Source organism: Tupaia chinensis, unplaced genomic scaffold (genome assembly GCF_000334495.1).
Source record: "Tupaia chinensis unplaced genomic scaffold, TupChi_1.0 Scaffold140301_1, whole genome shotgun sequence".
Taxonomy (NCBI): Eukaryota; Metazoa; Chordata; class Mammalia; order Scandentia; family Tupaiidae; genus Tupaia; species Tupaia belangeri.
In genome coordinates this window covers 739,764-746,137 of record NW_006200179.1, presented here as the reverse complement: position 1 = coordinate 746,137, position 6,374 = coordinate 739,764, and the positions used below count along the sequence as shown (strand labels likewise).

Below are 6,374 nucleotides of genomic sequence, written 5' to 3'. Positions count from 1 at the left end.
CCTCTCAGGTTCTCGGGCACACACACACACACACACACACACACACACACACATACACACACACCTGGCATGAATTTTTTAAGCTGCTGGATCTGGGACTTAAACCATGGTCAACTGTGTGGGAGTCCAAGCAATGTAACCATTATGCCATCTGCTGGTCCCCCTGCATATTCTTGAGTAAAATTTTATCTTTTTAGAAACAGAAAAGGAAACAGTTGGAGAGAAGAAAAATTCAAATTGCCAAGTATCACAAACTTGCATTGCAGTGTTTAAAAAAAAAAAAAAAAGTTGGGATAATTTGTGGTAGAAATTTACAGCACCCAAATCAGAATGGGAGCACTCAAAAGTTCTATATTTACTGGAGTTTAAAAAATGGATTCGATAGAGCTTCAGGTATCTACCATTTTTTGGAGTTTGTAGATCCTTCTGTGGACTAATACAGTGGAGGAAAAACCATGACTTCGTTTCAGGTTAGGTGGTTGCCTTTAAGTTATGTTTCACTATTCCAGGGACAAGTTGATTTCTTTATCTGTAAAATGTAGGAATTGAACCAGCTGATAGATATTTAGATTTGTTCCAGAGCTGCAGTTTTGTAAGGTTTTAGCCTCCCTCAGACAACACATTGAGCTGAATTATTTTCAGTGAGCTGTGTGTGTGTGTTTCAGTAGAGTAGAGATCACAAGGGAATGGACTTTTGAGTTATAATATGTAGGTTTAAAGTCTGGCCTAGTGGGGTGGGGTGGGGGGTGGAAGGGAATGACACACCAGTAAAACATGACACTGTTTCCTCATCAGTAACATGGAGATAATGTGGATAGCTACTTGATAGGGTTGCTATGAAAGTTAAATAAGTTAACATATGTAACATACTTAAAAACAGTCTTTGACATATTGTAACTTCTATTTAGATGTGAATTATTGTATTGTTTTATTACCATTTTTCTAACTAATTGTCTTTATCAAGTTGTATTTTGTTTTTTAAGAAACTGGTGTATGATGGTTACTGGGTATATACTCTGATTACAGACTATAAACTTAAAAATAATGCTTACGTAGAATCCAAAATTAATACCTCCTATCAGAGATTTAAAAACGACAAACAAACAGCATGGCAATATTTGTTAAGAGAAAATTCAGTTAATTTGACAGGTTGGAGATGCATTTCTGGGCAGATTGCCATGCCATTGTGATAGCTATTTGTATCCCAATAAAGGAAAATGTAATATTGTTTATGATGAGCAAAATGCTGACAATTAGAGACCATATCAGGGTATCAGGTTGCCTCCCCACCCCCCCCAATTAAAAAATGTTAATGCCTTTAAGAGGATTAAGAGATTTGCAATTTGCTGCGAATTATTTTAATCAGATTATAGATCCTCTTTTACTTGGAGTTCAGTTCTTTAACACTTGGGTAATAAAGGTTTTCATTTGGAGTGTGGGGTGGGAACAGGCATTTAAGGAGTCTAGGGGTTGGAGTAAATGAGCCTGTTTTGAATCGTGGAGTAATAAAGTGGGCCAGACTGCGAGAGAGGAGTCCTAAGTGGATGGAGATAGAGAAGTACTAGTTACAACCTTGACTTGTTAAGAATATCCTCTGAGTCCAGGAATTCTTGTATCCACTTTCCTCCTATGCAACCCAAGTCTTTTCTTTAAGAAACCAAAGATCAAGTTAGAGGTACAGTGGCTCGAGATTACAGTTTCAGATGGGCCACTGACATACATTCACCTGAAAAATTCAGTGTCATTTATAGCAAAGTGTGGTGGTTAGCAGCCTGGCTTCTAGAGTAATTCTTTTGGCTCATTAATGGGACTTGTGTGTGTTTACCTGTCTGTAATCCTGTATGGTCACTAACAAACAGTATGAACTTTATTATACTTGTTTCTTAACCTTCCTATCCCTTTGCTTATTCGTCCTTAAATTGGACAGGGATTAAATGGAAAAGGCATGTAAAGTGCTTTCTTCATAAGAAGTAGTCAGTAAATGGTAACAGTATGAAGTAGAAAAACATGATAGTGAAACAAATCCTTGCAGTCCAAACCAAGGCTAACCTGCTGAGACCTAGTGTAGTGAGTTTTTGTTACTGTTGGTTTTTGTTTTTTGTTTTCTTAAAACTTAAAATACACACACACACACACACACACACACACACACACAATATACACAATATACACAATAGGGCACTAACTGGAGAAGCAGAGAGAGAAAGAAAGAGAGGGAAAGTGAAAAATCACCCCCTATGGGGTATGGTCACCCATAGCCCTTTCTCCTCTGTATCTTCATCCTTTCAGGATCTGGGGCATGTAGGCACACATGCTGATGTGAGTCTCAAGCCACTGGGTCCAAGACTCAAACTGTGTGGCCAGCCATGTGGGATTCAACGGCCTTAACCACCATATCACAAGCTGGCTCAGTTTTTAAATAAGATGTGGTACAATTATGTGCCTGGGGCCAATCCATGGGGTGGTGGTTGACATAGCTGGATCCCACGTCTAGCTGTGCAGTTCAAGTCTGGGACTTTGGTTTACTCATTTCATTTATGACAGAGGGAAGGTCTGCTCTCATGAGAGAAAGAAAAGGAGACAGAGAGAAAGAAGCACTTTTGACAGGATGACCTCCTGCACTCAGGCTCTCTAGCTTCACAGGATCCTCATCACGTGTATGCATGTCCTATAAACCCTCAAGCCAACTTCGATTGGCTACACTGCTTTTAGAACCACATCCCAGCCCACCACAAACTACTGCCACTGGGCTGGGCTGAAAATTCTATATTAAAGTATTTCTTAGATTATTCAGTAAAGACTAGCCATAGTAGCAGTTGAAGCCACATGGGAAGGTGCCAGTTCTTGTCCTGTGCATGCTGGGTGCACATGCACATGATCGTAACTCTGGTTGGGCTGAGGTTGGGGGTGAGAAGTGGTATGAGCACCCTATACACAGGGTTCCTGCATCTCTCTCTCTCTCTCTCACTGTATCTCTCAGTATAGATAAATAAAAAAAAAAATTTAAAAAGAAACATCATTTCAGTTTCACAATAGATCAAGTTTATGTGTAAAACTTCTATCTCCAAACTTCAATGCCCATGTTTCTTAAAGATATTATTTAATTTTATCCCTTTACATGAATATTTATTTCTCACAAAGTAGCAGAATATTGGAGCAGTGACACCTAATGCAAATATTAATTAGTAATACTAAAACCTGAAGAAATTTGAAGATGATAGAAAGAGTTATAGACTCCAGTTTCAATAGTCAAAGGAATAGTCGATTTTGTAACATTGCTACGGATTTGGGTGTGACATGGCTCCTTTGTATCGTTGTCCATATTTCATTTCAGGCCAGTGTCCCTAGCATGCCTGTCTTTACTACTTGCTTGATAAATGCTGGTGGTTGCTTTTTCAGGGAAGCCTTCTTTGCCTTTCTTACTCATAGACTTTCATATAGATAGATACCAATAGTCTCATGTCACTGTGAGGTATGATCCATGGCTATTTTACAAAACTAAGTATCCAAACAACTTCCACACAACTCAGCACATAGCAAGTGCTTAGTACATTTCTGTTGAATAGATAAAATGTCAACTCATTATTTTAACAAATTCTGAAAATATAAAGAAAACTTTTCTAGTAAAAAAAATAAGAAATCCACCACCAAAGATTAAAAAATAAAGGTTGTATTAGCTCATATTTTAGCAATCCTTCATATTAATTATTTTTTTCTCATAAATACAATACTAAAGTATATACAGAGGGGCCAGCCCCATGGTCTAGTGGTTAGGGAGCTGGATTCCATATGGCCAACCATGGTTTGAATCTGGGCCCTGGTAGTTTTGGGTGTGTGTGCCTATGTGTCCAAAATCCTGACAGAGAAATGGAGGAGCAGGGATTGTAGAATGACTATGTCCCATTAGAAAATCTTTCTTCCTCTACCTCGCTCTTTCTGAATCTTTCTGATGAGTATATATACCTCCTGACCAAAACCAAAAAGCAAAAACAAAAACAAAAAATTTCAGTGTTTGGGCTCCCTTGAATTTTACTAAGGAGACAGATTTAAGTGTTGAAAGTTTTTTTAAGGAATCTGTGATACTCAAATCTACTGTTTGAGACTGTAGAAAAACATTTACAGAGTTCAAGAGCCTCAAGTAATTGTAAAAATATGTTTTAAAAAATCATCTGATAGCTTACCAAAACTCATAAATAAGTGTTTGTAAAGATGTAGTATAATTTTATCCTATTTTTTAGTAGTCTTGCTGTTCAAAATAACTTACTGGGTACCTGCTCAAAAAATCGCATAAGCGTTTTAAGAGAATAATCTAATTTAGAGATACAGCTTTGGGAGATATCTGAGTATAGTGATTAGAGACGTTTCTCTAGGGAAATGTTTGAGATTCATGAAGAGGGAAAGACAGAGTTAGACCTAAAATAAATCACGTTCTTGCTGTTTGTTTTTGTTGTTATTACTATTTAGATTATAATAATGTGAACCTGGGCATAAGATTAGAGTTATATTTTACTTTATAAGAAAAAAAGGGAAAGAAATGGTCATTTCTGAGTCTGTTTTAGCTTCATTTGCTTAAATTTTGAACTAGTTTACTCTTTGATAAGTACACTGCAGTTTCAATATGCACTATTGATTTAGAACAAACATGGGACATGGAGTAGGATCAAGTCACAATTTAATTCCACAAATATTTACCGAGTAATTACTCTGTAACATTGTCTGGAATAAAATGGAAGGAACAAGACTCTCAGCAAGAAGAAAACAAAGAAGTCTGGTCCAAAGTATACTAAAACAGAATTTCATTCATGTTTGCCTCTTAGGGCTTCAATGTATGTTACTCTTCCCATTCTCCCATCAATGTGAGCTTCTTGCACTCTTCAGTGTCTCAAGTCTCATATTTCAAAATGCTGTTTTTTTGTTGTTTTTCTTTAATGATTTGCCAAACTCATACTCAGCACATGTAAGCAGGTCAGGCATCTCAAGGAGGACATTGTTGACTCTTATCCCTTTCACCCCAAAACCAATTCTTCAGTCTACATGAGTTGTCACTTGTATGTGCTACTGTAGTGTTCTATGCATGCTGTTCGTGTAAGACTGCATTATGTAGACTGTATTGTCATTTATGTTTGCTTTCATTGCCAGACTTTGGATAGTCAGAGGGTAAGAAAAACTTCTCCTTCTCCTCCTCCTTCTTTTTCTTCATCTTCTTGTTCTTCTACTTCTTTTAGAGCTTTGTTTTATTTATTTATTTATTATTCATTTATTTTTTTAGATAAGGTCTAAGTTGTGGTCATCTTGCCTCCGTTCCAAGCAAGCAAGATGACAGCAATGTGCCTCAGTGCCTGGCTTTCTTTCTCGGGAAGATTGAGAAGCATACTTGGACTTCCCATGTGATTTGGGTCTGCTGAGTAGCATCATTGTCAACCAGTGCATGCTACTGCAGTGGGGCTGAGGATTTCTTTTTGACCTCTATATGCCTTGAACCTAACACAGACTCTTACTTCAATCTGAGTTTATTGAGCAGACATCCAAAGATACAGCCAATTTGAAGGATAAGGTAGTGAATCTCTACTAGTGGATTCATTTATTCACTTACTAAAGGCTTAACATAAACCATGACTGTACTAGCTGCAAAACAAAATCAAAATAACAACAAAAACAATGAAAAGCTTTTTTTTCTCCCTAGTCTCTCATGGAACTTATGTGCTAATGATGAGAGAAATAATATATTTTAAAAAATTGTTTCAAAATGATGTTGAAGAGCTAATTTAAGATTATTTGCTATTATTCAAAAAAACAAACAGAACAAAACAAAATGTGTGGTGGCTATTACTTCTTTTGGCAAAGTTGTAGTGAAGGAGAGAAAAAACCTTGTATTAGGGTTTGTCAATTTTGGCATGATTGATAGTTTTTAGACCAGATAATTTTAGTTGTGAAGGATGTCCTACGCATTGTAGGATGTTTAGTGGCCTTTTATTTTGGCCTGTATCACTCGAGGCCAGTAGCATCCCCCAGTTGTGATAAGTAAAGATGTCTCCAGGCATTGCCAAGCCTGATGGGGACAAAAGTTGAGAGCCATCACCTTATAAACATAGTCTGTCTGGGCCTGCTGTGGTAGAGCAGCAGTCGTGCAATCCTCAGCAATGCAGAAGCCATGGGGGAAGATCTAGGTTCATGTCCGATGGTCTTCCTATACATACCCAGATCTAGGTCTGTGACTGTAATCCAGGTTGACTGAGGTTGCAGGTAGATTGTGATGTGAAGACCTTGTTGAAGAGGTTTCCATCTCTCTTACTGAAGAAATAAATGAATATATATATATACATATATACATATGTGTATATATATATATACTCACACGTGTGTGTGTATATATA

General features: G+C 37.3%; 1 protein-coding gene across 8 annotated transcripts in view; it reads left to right on the top strand.

Annotated features, from left to right (window-relative positions):
* The window catches only part of ROBO1 (roundabout guidance receptor 1), a 1,280,027-nt gene that overhangs the window by 810,426 nt on the left and 463,227 nt on the right, over nt 1-6,374 (top strand). The gene's annotated exons all lie outside the window — the stretch shown is intronic.